Genomic DNA, 17,953 nt, shown 5'->3' with positions numbered 1-17,953 from the left:
ATATAAAATTGGTTGAATGCTTATTATATTGCGTGATATGTACTGTGCTAAAATTATTAATAGCTATCCTATCTATTGCTCATCTCAACTCCATAATACTGGTATTATGGCTGCTCATATGGCTTGGTTATTAAATGTGTCCCACATGTTCATGTGTTTGAACATTTGGTCCCAATCTGGTAGTAGTGTTTGAGAAGGTTGTAAAACCTTTAGGAGATGGGACATAGTTACCAGAGTGGGGGTGGGTAGACTTTGAGGTTTCTAATCCAGCCACTTCCTGTCCTCTCTGCTGCCTGTCCCACTAAGATGGAGGAGGTGAAAAGTCACAGCAGCACGCTCTTGCTGCCACAGAAGTCCCTGCTTCCATGGCCCTCTTACCACAGGGACTCTATTCTCTCAAACCACAAGATAAAATGAATCATTCTTCTCTTATGTTTCTAGTCAGAAATGTGGTCATATGGTAAGAAGAAAACCCACACAACTTCCCTGTAAATGAGAAGCATACAGTTTGAAGAAAGGGTTTAACAGTCCTAATGTTAATAGATATTAGAGGTAGGAGTTGAACTTAGAGGTCATTCTCTTTACCCCATGGCCATATTTATAGGAAAATGAAAGAAGAGGTATTGATATTAGTAAGGCAAACACGCTATAAGAAAAATAAAAATCTAAACTGAAGATATTGCATACCAGATCCACCTGGATCTGTTTGTCCTCAAAAGAATTTATAAGAGCTTGGATCAGGTAAACTCTGATGCAACCCTAAATTATGATATTTCCATTGTAGAGAACTTGGATGCTAGAACACTTAGTAGGCCCAATCATAGGCTCCCTAATTTAGTAACACACAGAGAGAAGACATTACTCTCACTTAGTAGTATTCGGATTTGGAACATCACTGTGTCTGTCCACTAAGTGAGGCTTTGTGGACTCATGCCTCAATAACTTCATGCCCTGCATCAGATTCTTAGAAAGGTTTTTAAATAAACCATTTCCAGTGTGGAGGATAGACAGAGTGTAAAAATTGAAAACCAGATATGGGACTCTGGGGAGAGAAACAGGAAGACAACAAACCAAGATGCAAACTAGTGCCCAACAGTGTGAATGTTGAGACTTTGTTGTCTTTCCAACATCTCCATCCTTCTGGAGTCAATTATGTTCTGAATACCTCTGACTTCAATCCTCCCTATTTCCAGGCTTCTCATTCTAGTGTGATTTTTAAATATTAATTTTTGGCAACATTTCATCTAGATTCATATTTATTTTTACATATTTATCATATTTTCCCCCATAAGATAGTTCCGTTGCACATACAACTGTGGAGATCTTCTATGTGTTTGATTTTTTAAAAATCAGCAAATTTAGGTACTTTAAAGGTATTCAGTTCTTTTTATCAACCATATGGTCGGCATTTAGCATTTCTACACTCATCTCTATATTAGAGAAGAAAAGAAGCAATAAGGAAAATAATAATTTTGAGAAAGATTATTATCTATCTAGACCAATGAAAGGGAGATGAATGTGGATATTTTCACCAGAAGAAAATGGGCATGTTATTATTTCATAAAATATCTGGGTATTTTAAGAAGATCCGCATAAAGTACTCAAAGGTATTTCAGGAATAAATCTATCATTATAATAGTTACATCTCTATAAGGATATAACTGGAAAGATATAACAAGGAAAGAAAGATTATGAGAAAAAAATGAACTATGGAAGCAAAAAGTTGAAAGGTGAAAAGGTATGGTATAGTTGGCAGGGTGAGCTTGTCAATATCTTTGTTATATAGTCATATTTGAACAAACACTTGACCAATCATTTTTGTCTATTTCATTTTAAGGAAAGTAGGCATGATCAGCTCATCCCTACTGTTATAGACTCCAGGCTTCTAAGAAGAGTATGCAAGTATGCCAAAACAGAACACAGTTTAGGTGCTCTTGAGTTGGTTCCCAAGTCATATTGTTTTCCAAGTAGTGAAAGTGAATGGACCAACATGGCAAAGTTATGGGGTTACTGCTAAGTACATGGTAACAATGAGTAGACTTCTTTCATTTGTGGACCTTATCAAATAAAAAATAGTGAACACTTTTAGTTCACAATAAAAAACAAATTGAAGGAAAGACTAAAAGCCACAAGAAGGGCAAAAGTGGCAGTAGAGATAAAACTCTGATTTTTAAACATCTTACTCCACAGAAGTTAAAAATTGATTGGAGAAATATAGAAAATTATTCCAGAGAATAGACCAAAAGCAAGGATGTAGCATCTATTTAAAATATTAAACGTTCTAAAAGAAAAAAATTAGTTTTAGTTTGCCAAGAGTATATAGCTAGGAAAAAGAGTTGACTATACAGGGAAAAGGGTGCTGGTTCACATTAAGATTTTCAGAGTTTCCTGATACAGAAGTATCTTGATAAGGTAAGCCAAAGCCTTTCTGTGGGATGTGGTGAAGCAGAACCTTTTGATCATCCAACAAGATGCCACTGCAAGTGTAATAAATTAGAAGTCTGTTTGAGAATCTAATCTCCATTTTTTAACTGATCATCAAAAGAGCAATGGCTTGAGTTTGTTTTAAACACATATCTGCAATCAAATGAGGATACAGAGTCTTCATAACTCCCTAACGCTACCCAGGACTAGTGTTCATGGATGTTGTGGGGAGATGGCACGATGCTGGGGACAATGGCAAGTCGCTAAAATATACACAGGAAAAAGATGAATGGTCATAAATGTAAATGAACATCCTATATAAGTTCAGTCCGTCATATAAGGTCCAGATTTAGGAGTATTTATCAGAGGAACACCTCCCTACTTTCAACAGGTGTTAGCGGTCATGCTATCCCAGGCAAGATGATTGAAACTAATCTCTTACTGAAAACAACCCAACAAAGATTTAAAATTCTAAACTCCAAGAACATTGTTGTAAAATCTCTCCAAAGCTAATTTTTTTAATCACCATATTGCATTTTCTCATTTTTACTTTTTTCCCATCAATAATCTCAGTTTGTAGGTCCTTGATGATAGCGATTCCACAATATCTCCCCCTTTCTAAATGCCCATGCCTGTTGTTGGGACATAATTAAGTTTCCAGGTTGCTTAGGAAACTAAACCTAGGCAGCAGCTGTCAGGGTTTTGCAATGAGGTCCCATTCCAATTCAGTTCCTTTGTCAGAGGTTAAATGGACAACACATATTATTCCAGATGCAGCATTTTTAAACTCGTGTGCTTAATTATACTTAAGATATAATTTACAACGTTCAAGAAATCATAATTCTGAAAGTTGTTGAGGGAAAAGAAGACTGTGTGCTGTTAGGACCGCATATTCCAGGAGGTAACAAACCTTTGTGTCAGATGCAGGCAGCACCGGGGACCTGGCTGTGAAGAAGATGGGAGCTGCTTTTGCAGGAATGCCAGCATCTCTAGGCAGGCAAATGGAAACCACCTGCCAGAACAATGATACCCAAGAGCCCTCCTCAGGCCAGGCAGGCAGAGTCAATTGTTCTTAGAAAAGGAAGGAATAAAAGAGCTCAGTGTCGTAGAAATTAAAATGGTTCCAGTGACGAAGAGCATAAGGAAAATAGCTTCAGCTGTGGCCTTTTGCAGAGGTGTCAAGCAATGGTAGATAGTTTTTGCATGTTTTATAACCATATCTAAATATATTTAGATGAGTATTTATATGAGGATGAGTATTTATATCACCTGGAAAAATTATAACATTTCCTTTCTAAGTAGGTTAAAATTATTGCCTGTTATTTGTGTCATTTCTATACATGTACTTCAGTATAATCACCAATGCATGTTTATTGTATGCCAATACTACAGTATAAATGTCCAGATGCAAAGTAATATAGAGGAATTTTGCAAAATAATTCCTTGCTTTCTAAAGATGTGTCTCTGAATAAGGCACCTTCTAATTGGTTTAATAGGGAGCTAATTGGCCAATAGCTAGGCAGAAAATAGGCAGGCTATGCAGGCAGAGAGAGAGAAACTATGGGAAGGAATCTAGGTGCACAAGAGACCTGGAGAGGAAACGGGAGGTGCAAGATGAAAGAGAGGTAGCTCCACGTGATAGAACATAGATTAATATAAATGGGTTAATTTAAGTTACAAGAGCTAGTTAGGAACAAGCCTAAACTATAGGCAGAGCTTTAATAATGAATAAGAAGTCTCCATGTCTTTATTTGAGAACTGACTGGCAGGGCATAAAATTACTCTGGAGAAAGAAGCTTATGATAATGCCATTAAACAGAACAAAAGGTAAATTGCTCAAGACAGCTATGTCATCCTACGTTGAAAAAGTGTCTTAACCCAAATAATAATTAGAAATTGTGTATTTTACACAGTAGAAATAACATGTTTGTATAAAGAATTTGTTTTCTCCCACATGTGGAATCTGAAGCAGAAACTGTAGAAGAGTTTAAAAAAAGATTATTAGTGAATAGGAAGGGGATCTACAGAAGAGTCATACTAAAAAACTGAGATGAACATGGATAAAAAGGGCAGACGAGATCACATTAAAACAAATGGACAAGAAGAACAAATAATACAGACAATACATCACCTGATAAGGATACCTGAGACCCAGTCCAAGTCAGGGAAACCCCTAGATCTTGTACAACTTGGGACACCAATTCCCGAATACTATCTCCCCCACCCCAGCCGAAGAAGTCCTTTCTCTTCAACAACTGGAGAGATCATGTCCATTCTGGGACATCCTGGGTCAAGAGAGTCATTCCTTCTCATCCCCAGACTCAGGAAACTCAGGAGTGATGATGCATCTAGTCTTCTTTATTGACTCCAAATCCTGATGCCAAAAACTTACCTGCCTCCAGAAGACTTAGACTCTGCCTACGGAAACTACTGAGAAACCTTGATCCCGTTTCTCAGTGGGGCATCTCGGTGGGACCTTCAAATGTTACATCCAGGCCATTATGCCACAAGCTAGGAGAGACAGCATTTATGGGTTACAAAGATTTTTAAAATCATCACATGAGCGGGTCATTAGTGGATCAGGGCTACAAGAACTTGGGAAAATGGTTTCCCCTGACAATCCCAAACAGGGGCAGAAGTGGGGTTTATAAGCACAAAAATCACAAACTTTTGTTGTCAAATTACAGTTATGATTTTCACTAATCAGGATTTAGTGATTAGGGATTTCTTGAATGTCCCGTCATTGTCAATTGCTATACAATGCAAATCTTTCAGTCTAAGCAGCCAGATTCATTTCTTTCTTCTGTTGTTAGACCAGCCATAATATTTCTAAAGTACTAAACATGATATTACGACTCTTTCTATGATTTAGGGAGGAGGTTGGTTAGCCATTGGAAGGTTCTCGGTTCCACTAGGACTTAGGAACCTGAACTTAATTTTACCCTACAGGTAAAATGGAATCTGTAGACAAAATGGCAGTACCCAGGCCTAAGTGCTTTGACCTGCTCTCTTCACTAGGACTGTGTTACATCCAATTGAGGTGCTGGCCAAATGGAAAACTCCAAACATCTCAGGAGGTTGCCAAGACTATAGGTTGGTTTCTGCAAACTGAGAGTAAGCTTCTATTGCTGAAGACAACACCCACACAGCGATCTGAACACAGAGAGGTTGAGCTGCTGCCTACATAGAACCTTCACCCTTGCATTCTAGTAGTGGCTTTGGTATGGAAATGGTTTTAAATACATGCCTTAAAATTTGGCTGGTGTTGAGAATGGTAAAAAGAAATGATTTTTGAAACCACAAATAACCTTTTATGTACATTTCACCTGATAACGTAATGAAAGATTCAACTGTAACTTTATAACTTAAAAGCAGTGTTTTCTTGTTGTGGAGTCTGGATTAGAAAAGGGAGCGTGAAGAGGGAAGATGAGACTGGTGTCCTTACTCGGACTCAGTGATAAAATGCACACGGCTTAAGATCAGACATGGGTATTTTAAAAGGCAGATACATATTTAAGAAGAAATTTAGAGCCAAATTTGATTTTGGGGGGTCTGACAAATAGCAAAAAGACACTAGATTTCAAGCTAGGGCTTTTAACCCAGGCAAAGAGTATGGTGTAGGGACCATTATTTGAGAAAGCAAAATTTCAGAGATACTATAAATCACAGAAATAAAACAGAACACTGTTGCTGGCTCCTTGTTGTCCCTGGAACTAGAGACACTGTGAAGAGCAAGTAGGGGAAGAAGGAGGAAACAAATTGTTTTTAGTTCTATGTGTGAAGCTCTAAGTTGATAGGAAGGAGATGATTAGAATGTGATAAACAGTGATGGGTGAGAAATTATGGAGGTATAGAAATGCTTCAGCACATCTTTCTAAGAATATGTTATATGGAGTGATTAGGGAGGAGGACACAGTCTTCTGAATACCCAGGAACTCTACATACCAGGCAAAGGAAATAGGCCAGAAGTTCTAAGGCAGTAATTCTCAACCTATGGGTTGTGACCCTCACAAGGATCATGTATTTGATACTTACATTATGAATCATTACAATATCAAAATTGCAGTTATGAAGTGACAATGGAACAGTTTTATGCTTGGTGGTCACCACAACATGAGAAACTGTATTAAAGGGTTGCAGCATTAGGAAGGTTGAGGATCACTGCTCTAAAGTATGAGTAAACTACCTACGTTCTAGAAACAAATGCTCTGAGCTGTTCAAGTGACCAGGTGAGCAGGGCAATGGGAGTCGACATGCTCTCAAAATTGAGCAAGAATTTGAATGCTACCAAGAGTGTGGAAGTGAGTGGGTTTAAGTAAGGAATTGTAATTGTATTCTCACATCAATATGAAAATGATGAAACAGTTTGCTATTATGTAAAACGTTTTGATTTTAAGGGAATAAGAAAGTAGGATACCAAAAAGAAGAATGAAGTTAAAAATACCCAGTAGAGTGATATATTTAGTAGCGATTTTATAAGGTTGCTCCTTCCTAACTGCTTTCAATTCCTCTCAAAGAATTATGAGACAAATTATCAGCTGAAGATAAGGGTTGAGAATGAATATGGGGAGGTCTGGGGAAAGAAGAGAAGAGCAATATTTTTGCATAAGTACTAGCAAAAAAATCAATTTTGGTAAGATTTACCCAGGTTTTATTATTTTTATTAAGTTAGTGCTAACAGGTTAAAGGAGATTGGAGGAACTGATGAGACTTCCAAGTGTTTGATTATTACATTGTGTCACAGGACAAGAGTGAAGAATGACGAACAAATAAAGGTACACATGCAGCTAGAGCTCTTCAGAGGAGAAAGAAACTGCTTTACTGGAACTATTATAGTGAGCTGTAAGTAGAAGGTGGTGGAGAGAGGGTGAGGAAAAGAGAGTCGAAGTTGATGTCCCAAAAGTAGTTCAATTGGTCATGATGTAGACTTGAAGAAGTAAGAATGGTAGAGAACTCACTCAGGGAAGTGAGAAGCCAGAGACTGGTTGGACTGTTTTAATTAAATGGTTATTGGCACTATCAAACCTCAAGTTTGGATTAGAAGCAGAGACTATGATGTGACAGATGCTGAAAGCACTAACTGATTTCAGCTAAGGAGTATATAATTTAATTACACGAGCTTCAAATTATCTTGAGCATTTCCAAAAAACTAGAGAAGAATGACTTTGCTAGAATATGCCATTTTACAGTGAGTTCCCCATATGTTTTGTTTATTAAAGGGCTGAGGTCTACCAGATGGCTAAGGAAAAATGTTAAAAGAACTAGAAAACAAAATATTGAGATGTGTAAGAAATGAACGGTTACGTTAGTGCAGGGATGGGGACTACATGAAAATGGTGACATCAACTGATGAGAGCTGAAAAGTGAACTAACCTTCAGGGAAAGCAGAGAAGAAAGAACAACAAGAGGGCCCAGAAACACACGGAACAGTAGAAGAGGCAGCACATGTAGTATGAAAGAATTCAAAAAAGGATGCATTTCAAGAGGGAGGCAGACTTTGCTATGTCTAAGGCTACACAATTTTCTCTTAAGGTCTTAGCAGAAGAGTACTCTCTGTGTAGAGCAATGTGAAGATGGGAATGACTGTAGCAAAGCGCTTATCTCTGGAACAATGAAGGTGCACGCCAGATTGCCTTAGTTTTTTTTATTAAAAATTTCCACCTCCTCCCATTTTCCTCCCCTTCTCCCCCCTCCCTCCTTCTCCCTCTTCAGTCCAAAGAGCAGTCAGGGTTCCCTGCCCTGTGGGAAGTCCAAGGTCCTCCCCTCTCATCCAGGTCTAGGAAGCTGAGCATCCAAACAGACTAGGCTCCCACAAAGCCAGTACATGCTGTAGGATCAAAACCCAGTGCCATTGTCCTTGGCTTCTCAGTCAGCCCTCATTGACCGCCACGTTCAGAGAGTCCGGTTTGATCCCATGCTTTTTCAGTCCCAGTCCAGCTGGCCTTGGTGAGCTCCCATTAGATCAGCCGAGACTCGAAGGTAAGAGATGTAGTTTGGCAAGCATAAATTATTTCTAAGAAAAAAATAGATGTGAAGTCTTTGGGTGCAAGAATGAAGGTAAGCAAAGGGAATAATGGGATTTAGAAATGATTTGTAGTTATTGTCTTAAACAAAAGTCCAATGCATGAATAAATTCTCACATTTATATTTCCATGTTTCCAAATGGTAGTGAATGCATTAAAATAATATTTAAGAAATATCTACTATCTATAGTGATTACACATTTGTCAAGCATAGTGAACATATCTTATTTGACTTTGCTATCAAAATATCTAACTTAGAGCAGAATAGCCAAGATAGATAGCATTTTTGAATTGGTTTCTACATCAATTTTGGGATACAGCAATGGAATTAAAATGAATCACAGACAAAGAAAGTTTCAGAAATGGTTTATAATGACAAGATAAAGAGCTTAATCACTGTTATATTTGTCAGGAAAATAGACACCTCTGAAGCAATTTCAGAAACACTCCAAAGAAAATAACTCTGAACTAACCTGCGCAGGAGTGAGTGCCATGGAGAGAGTAGCAGTTTAGGAGCCATTGGAGTGGAAGGCTAGATTACCTTGAAAGAAAATACCCAGCTATCTTCAACTTCCAGAATTGGACTCTTTCCTCAACAACTGACCATGTAACTGGAGAGAATTGTTTAATATATCCCCATATACACAGTTATTTAAGTTTCTCCAAATTTTATTAAAAGTGTCAAATATAAGATAAGGATTCATTCAAGAAAGTCTAAGTCTTTCTCAGAACGAAAAGAGTCTATGGCATCTGTGATATGACCCAAGATATTTATTATAGAAACTACTAAGAGAACTCAATTCCTATTGGAAATGAGCAATAAAACGGGTCATCTCCCTACCCTGTAACCTGGGAAGAGCAGGTTATTAAAATTTCTTATTTACCTGAGTTAAAGACACAATATTCTGGACAAGCACAACAAAGAGAAATGTGCATTCTTCCCTACCATGGCTTTGCCCCAGCAGAAAAAATGCAGAAGAGATAAGTACGAATGATGAGCAGCTTCACATCCCTGCTTGAAAGAATTAATTTGGAATAACTTGTAGAAAAATCCACAGGTTAAAAGAAAGCATTAATGAAAACAATTAGGGCATTGATGGAAAAGACATGAGTTCTCAGAGCTTTGTGATTAAAATTAACAGCAAAGAAAATTTTAGAACAATCAAAAGTTAGCTAGAGGAATCAAAAGAAGAGCCAACACAAACCTTACAGGAATCACAGTCAGGGGATAGGAAGGGTATGTACAAAGAAGAGGAGCAATCAGAACAAGCAAGGTGTGCACCTGAAAAAGAACAATCAAAGCGGGATACAAGGAATGTTTGAAAATATTTCCCAAGACGCATACATGGAACAATTATCAGAGGGTAGAAGCCTTATCATCTTAGGAAATTAGATATATGCTCTGGTTGAACAATCACTTCATCATGTCAAAGACACACTCCTGGCAAGCCAAATAAAAAACAAAATCACACACACACAAAAAAAAAAATCACAGACACCTTTGATAGTCTTAAGGACTTAAGCCTGCTGGAAGTTGTGTTCTATCAGAAGTGTTATCTGTAGGAAAAAACCAATTAAACAATTCCTGGCTAATGACAGGGGAGAATGCAATCTCCCTAAAGTGAGAAAGATATTCCAATTTGCATATAACAGCAACACAATAAAAAACAATACCTTATTAAGAAGGTTTAATCACAAAATTTAACAGCAAGAACAAAAATTTTTATCTATGGTAACTCAGGTTCTACCCTGGCATCTGGGTTAAAAGGTAAAAGGGACAAAGTCTGAATAGAGATACTAGAGGTCACACTATATGTCTGATGTGTATTTCAGCACCAATTCAACCAACTCATTAAAATGAATAAATAAATGACAAAGTAAAATGATACCATCAACCATGGGGTCAAGGGAGGGAATCAGGATCTTGACATATTATAGTAAATTATCTGAAATGAGGAATATTAAGCAAAACTTACTAGAAACAATCAAACCAAAAAATATAACCAACATATATTCAAAGAAATACAGTGGACCCTGTGTAGATAAAGTTGAAATACTGACAATATTTTCCCAGATAAAAAATCAGTAAAGAAACATAAAAAAAGAACCACATAACAACTCTGGAACTGAAAAGCATACTAACTGACATGGGGCTTCAGTAAGAGAGAGTAGAAAGAAGGAGGAAGCATACACAAGAGAAGAAATAGAAGGGGAAAGTCTGGTCAAAGAAAGAGTAAGTGAACTTGCCAAACTTGATGAAAAACATTCATTCGTACATACAAAACTTTAAAAACTACAAATAAGACAAGTGTGTGTATCTGAATCTATAGCTAGATAAGTTATAATAAAAACAATGATAGAAAAAGACAAAGAAAAAATCCATAAGGCAGCAAGACAAAAATGACAAGGACAAGGGAGCCCAAGTGAGACTGTATTAACGGCAGATGTCGCATCAGAAACAATGGAAGTTGGAGGCAGTGGGATGACATCTTCAGAAGAGTAGAAGTGAAAATTGTCAACCAAAACTTTTTCCAGAAAAATTCACCTGTCAAAAATGAAGGCAGAATAAAGAAATTCCAAGATACATAAAAACTGAGAGAAATTGTTCTTTATAGACCTGTCTTGAAAGAAGGGGGCTCTTCAGGTTGAGTGTCAATGATATCAGACAGTACTTTCAATCTATCCCCTGACAAACTCTATCATTAAAATAAGTATGTAGGCAATTATAGAAGATAATGTAATTGATCAATTATCTAGTCAGAAAATCTATAGAGAAACCAAGAACTTGTATTATACTATATACTAAATGGACCTGACAGACATACGTAGAACACACTACAAGCACTAACAGAAAACACATTTCTCTGAACACCTGACATTATCAGTATTGTTCACATGATAGGTTACCAATCAAAATTTTTAATTTATAAAGACTAAAATCACATCAAACACTTTAATGACAGTGGTATGAAACCATAAACCAGTAAGAGAGAAGTTTGAAAGACCCACAAGGATGGAGAATAAATGACATCCGTAAGTAACTTGTGCATTGGAAAATTAAAAAGAGAAACCATTGTATCTACAGGCAATCATAAACATAAACCACACAGAAGAAAGTTTATAACAATAAATGATAATATTAAAAAAAGAGAAAAGAGGGCTGAGGCTGGCACTTGGTCAGTAATATATTTGATTTTCAGTCACACAGATCTAAGTTTGATCCCTGGAACCCATGTGATAAATGACAAAGCCAGGAAGAATTTCTGCAATCCCAGGACTGTGAACTCTGAGACGTGTGGTTCGAGGGCTCACTGAGCAGCTAGCATAGCCTAATAATTAAGAGCCGGGTCTCTGAGTGGTTCTGTCTTTAAAAAGAGGTGGACAGTGCCTGCAGAATGACATCCAAGGTTGACTTCTGACCTCCTCATCCACGTGTATACATGTGGATGCATACCATCACATTCACATGAACACACATAGACAGATAGACACAGCCCATACACACACAAACACAGCAAAAGACAAAAAAAAAACTCACACAAGCTAAAGTTACAACTCAAGAAACCAAGAAAACAAGAAAAGTCGAAGCACAAATTTAACAGAAGAGAAGAAAGATAAATGAAATAAAGAGTAAAGAAACAAGAGGAAAATCTCAACAAATGAGGTGTGATTTATACATACTTTTAAAAATTGACAACTTTCAGACACAGTAAGAAAAAATAGACAATGCTTAAGCAAATAGAAGCAGAAACGAAAGAGCATTACATCTGAAGACATTTAAATTCAAAGGGTGCTGGGTATAACTGTGAGCAACTTCACAATAATGAATTGTTTTATGCTATTACAAGACATATCTGAAGAAATGGATACATTCTTAACCACAAGCAAGCTGCAAAGACTGAATGACTAACAATAAGTCAGAAGACTGAGCAATGAAAAGTCTCCTATTAAAGAAAAGCTCTAAACCAGATGGCCTGGAGGATGAATTCTACCAAGCATTTATAGAATAATTAATGACATTCTTAAAATCTTACACAGAAATGAGAAAAAGGAACCTTTCCAGTCTTAAGGGGCCAGTATTATCTTCATACTAAAGCTAGATAAAGACACTGGAAGAATTGAAAATTACCATTCAATGTCCTTAATGAACATGGCTGTAAAAATCCCAAGAAAAACTAGAAAGTTAAGTGCAATATCATATTAAAAAGATTGCATTCCATAATTAGCCCCATTTTATCCTTTACAGGAGAAAATGGTTTAATATAATCTAATTAATCACTGTGTGACATCCTGTTACTGAATAGAGGATAAAAATAATATGATAATCTCAATGGATATATGAAAAGTACGTGATAAAAGTTATTCATATATATGTATATATATATTAGAAGTTAACTATTGAAGAACTTTACCTCAACATACTAAATGCCATATATGACAAGTTCAATTTTTAAGATGCAAATTGCAAAAAGATACAAGATAAGGAGTTTTAATATAATATTTTTGTTATTTTTAAGAATTTATTATAGTATATTTTTTATCATAGTCACTGCACACTTCTCCAAAAAGCTTTTCAAAACACCCCACCTCCCTTCCCCTCTCAATTCATGTTCTTTTCCTTTTTTAATAATTCACCAAATTGAGTATATGCTGACCGTATACTATGGGGTGGGGAGATGTTTGACCTACCAGGGCCACAACCTTTTTTCCCTTTTATAGCAAAATGCTTTTTTACTCACACAATATATTCGTATTGCAATTTCCCCTCCCCTTACTCTTCCTATTTTCTCTATACCTCCCTCACATTCAGATCCATCCCCTTTTGGACTCTGACAAGAAAATGAACAGGCTTCTAAGGAATAGTAATAAAATAAAATAAAAATTAATACATTGGAATAGGACAAAACAAGCAGAAGGAAGAGAGAGCATGAGAGAAAGCACAAGAAACAGATACAGATGCAGAAATGAACTCGTTTGCACACTCGGAAATTCTTTAAAAACACCAATCTGGGAGCCGCAGGACATTTGCAAAGGATGCTCTTTCTACCTCCTCTTCTGCAAGTTTTCCTAAAGCCTGATGGGAGACATTGATGGATAATGTTCTTTAGGATTAAGTGTTTCAAGGTCTCTCCCTCTCTGCAAAACGCCTGTGTATGCTAACTTGTTTCCATCTGCTTCTTTGATGATGGTCATCATAGGGACTGATCTATGAGTATAGCAGAATCTTATTAGAAGTCGTTTTATTGCTAATTTTTTATAACAGTAGTATTTGATTTAAACAACTGTTTCTTTCTTGCCTAGAAGCCAATAGATGTCAATAACTTAGGGTGTGTCCTTACATCATGCTAAAGTGCTGATTGGCCAAACCAACACTGTCCTTTATTGCCAAGTCTCCTCCTCTTTCTTTCCCATATCTATTCAAATTCCCTTACTGTTATACCTCCCAAAGCCCAGAAAATGATCCAATTTATTCTGAGTAAAAAATTTTACTATCTCCTTTTAATCTACTGTTTAAAATTAAAACCGCTTCTAAATTCTATCCTACTCCAGCCAGAATGGCTGATCAATTAAAACATAAAAAAATAAAAGACAACACATGCTGGCTGAGGCTGTGGGGAAGAGAGTAGCTCCATGTACCATTAGCGGGAGAGTAAATTGCTGGAGCCACTCTGGAAATTCGTATGGTAGTTCATCAAAACACTAGAAATAGATCTAATACATGACACAGCTAACCCCCTCCCAGTCCTAAGAGTAAACAGTTCAGGACTGGGAACAGATTTGTGTCAAAGGAAATAAACCTCACTTAATAAGGATAAAAGATGAAATAAGGATTATCACACATAGTAAAACATATTAATACACAAACCCAACAACTGTTGACTTCCTTTATATTGTCAGTAGATAAGGCATTAGATGTCATAATAGCATAGCTACTTCTACATATCATCAAGTTGTAGTACATGTAGAGACAATACAGCATAATAGCAATAACCTAATGATAACAGCTGACAAAAAGTAGGAGGGGTGAAGCTGTACACAAAAGCTTTTCATTCTTTCATTATAAAATGAGTAAATTAGAGGTAGAGTTGGATTATTTAAGATGTATTCTATAAACACTTTAACTCAAACAAGGCACTTAAAGTAATTTAATAAGCAACTGGATCATAGGCTTAAATGCCAGTGTTAAATCTATAGAACTCTTAGAAGAAACACACACACACACACAAATACACGTGCATGTGTGTGAACATGCCATAGCATACTGGTGGAGAACAGAAGATAAAATGAAGCAGTCTCTTATCTCCTTAAATCCTGTAGGTGCTGGAGATTGGACTCAGGCTGTACTCACCGAGTGATTCCATCAGCCAGAGTATATCTTTATGGCTTTCAATTAGGCCATTATTTCTTAGACCAAAGGAACAAATGTCAAAAGAAAACCTGCATACATTTGGATTGAATTGAAACTGTACTACACAGGGGCACTCTTGATAAAGTAAAAACACAACACCAAGAACAGGAAGATTTGTTTGCAAATTTTATCCTGATAACTTCCTGACAGATACATGAAATATACAGAGAATTCACAGAACTTAATAATATCAAACAATCTGATTAAAAAATGTACAAAAGATTTGAGCAAATACTGTTACAGTGTTACAAAAATGACTAGCACTATATAAAACAGATACACAAGTGTCTTTTGCACTTGGCAATATTCTCAGTACATCAGAGAAAAGCAAATTACAATGAAGCATCATTTCATATATACTGTGATGGCTATTATCAATAAGCAAATATACAACAAATAGTACAAGCTTACTAATGCTATGAAGGGTGGCTAGAAATTGATACTGTCATAGGTTATAAATGACAATGTCTTAGCTATTGGGGAACTCTTTGGCAGCTTGTCAAAACTTCAAAATAGTTTCCACATGGATTGTTTAATTTTGTGTGTCAACCTGACTGAGCCAGGGATGTAAGAATATCTGGTAAACATTATTTCTAGGTGTGTCTGCAAAGGTATTTCCAGAAGGTGATTAGTGTTTGAATTGGTGGACAGAGTGAAGCAGAGTTCCTTTCCCTGGTAGGTGTGCAGAGTCTACCCCACAGGGAGTCTGAGCCTTCCAGGATGGGTGTGCAGCATCTACCATTAAGCACCTGAGAAGACTGGAGAGTCAAAGGACACCTGGATTATTTCTGCCTCACTACATAATAGGTTGACCAATCATTCTTTTTCTTCCCTTTATTGACTGTGACTTTTGCCATTACTGATCTGGTTCTTAGGACTTTGGACTTATTTTTAAGTCAGTATTTTATTTCATAAGACTTCTTGATTCTTCAGATTGCAAATAACAGATTGTAGGCTTTCTCAGCCTCTCTAATAATGAGTCAATTGCTTATCAGAAGTCTCATCCCCCCCCCACCAGTTGCTGAATTGGATCAGATAAGAAATAAACCCTGTATAAGAAGCAAGAAGTCAGATGACTATTTACATAGTAGTTTTTTGCCATTTTTAGAAAAAAAAAGTATAATAACAACACCGAAAACTAGAAAAACTGATAAAAAGTAAGGGTGAACTCAGAAATATAAATTCACAGATTGAGAGCCATGTGTGGAAGCTGAATGAATTAGTTGTGTCTCAAAAGCAGAGCCTTGTGCCCCATAGTTGCAGGGCTGAGACTAATGGAAATGAACTTCAAACGTTCACTTTGCAATTAGATAAATTACAAAACAAATCCTCCAATGTTGTCAGGTGTCTATTCTTATGGGGGAAACTGATTGGAGGAAAAACAGATGCTAATGTTGGCATGGAAATGTGGGAGGAGCCCTGTAGAAGCTGGCCTCAATTCTCATGTCATTTTTCCTCAGGGGAAAGTTCTCTACACCAACAGTGGTTGAAAGCCCTTCACTCACCTCCCGAGACTACAAGAGGAAATTAAGGCTGTGGGGAACAGGGTGCCCCCATGTACTGTTGGCAGGAAGGATAATTGCTGCGCCCACTCTAGAAATTTGTATGATAGTTCATCAAAACACTAGAAGTAGATTTAATATATGACAAAGCTAAACCAGCCCTGGTCCTAAGAGTAAACAATTAAGGATAAAAGAAGAAATAAGGGTTATCATACTCAGTGAAAGAGATTAATAAGCAAACCCAACAAAGGTTTACTTACTTTGTTATGTCAGTAGACAAGACCTAAAATACCATAATATCATAGTTATTTCTATGATATTAGGAAGTAATACTCTAAATTCTATAACCTAAAACTTTTCTCTTAGGTTCTAACTTCAACTTACCCAACTTTTGTCAAAGACTCAAGTCTCAGTTGCCACTAGTAGTGAAGGACTATGTATGATTAATGAGAAAATGTGCTGAAGGCCACAGGAGAAAGACCAAAATATTCTAATCTGTGCAGAAGGGTGACCACAGAAGAAGAAAGCATATTGAAGTGGGAGGCAGGAAGGTGATCACCCAGCTCGGGAGGAGGGCCGGCCATAACCCTCGGAGGCCCCATCCTCATTGACTTACCTCTGCCAGCGATGCTTTCCCCTCTAAAGCCTCCACAACCTCCCCAAACAACGCCATTATCTGAGCACTAAATGTTCAAACACGTAGTTCTGGGAAGGAAATGCCACATTTCAACCTTAATACCCTTGAGTAAAAAGGGCAACCATTGCAGGGCAAAGATGACGAGTAAACAGCAAGAGATGTTTTCTTGTTGAGTTCTTGCCCTAAAACATCTCAAAGGGACCCTAGATTTTTCCAGAGTAACCGTGTGTTAGGTAAACAGAGGTAATTATACCCTTCAAGGACTAATCTATATAATTTGGAAGTGATAGTAATTTTAAGAGACAGAAAAAGCCAAGGGTCATTTAGGTAAGGAAAGGAATTATGAAGTTCAGGTGGTCAATAGATTTTTTTTTAATCTCAAATCCATCTCAAGAGGTACTACTGGGTGGCCTGTTCCATCTCAGGTTACTTCCTCTGTATAATGAATAACAGAAAAACTGGCAGGATTTCCACAATGTTTCTCTGAGCATTGGAGAAAGGGCCATTATAGAGACGGAAGCTAGTGGAATTACCTAGTCCCATGAAACAACACACCAACACCAATGTCCCATCCCTCCAGGATTGCAGTCATTCCTGCCACCACTAAGAATTTGAAGGACATAGACATAAACTTTAGCATATCCGTATTCAACTCCCCTACTTGACTTGTGCAGGAGACGGGCTGATCTTGGAGAATGACAGTGAGTTTTCAGAAACTTAAAGGAGTAGTGACTGCCTCTAGACCACAGTTTTCTGTGCAAGACATGGCTTCCTCTTCTGAGCAGTTTAATGCTCACTATTGTATCTGGCAGGAAATTATGAGGCTGGCAGATGAGCTTTGTGTTTTTCAGCTACTCGCTTGTGAACACTACCAGAAGCGATTTGCTCTCAGGTGGCGAAGCCAGCAATTTACCTCCACTCTTCTGCCACAGTGGGATATCAGCTCTCTGGACCAATG

This window comes from Chionomys nivalis, chromosome 5 (genome assembly GCF_950005125.1).
Source record: "Chionomys nivalis chromosome 5, mChiNiv1.1, whole genome shotgun sequence".
Lineage (NCBI taxonomy): Eukaryota > Metazoa > Chordata > Mammalia > Rodentia > Cricetidae > Chionomys > Chionomys nivalis.
This window is presented reverse-complemented; position numbering follows the sequence as displayed.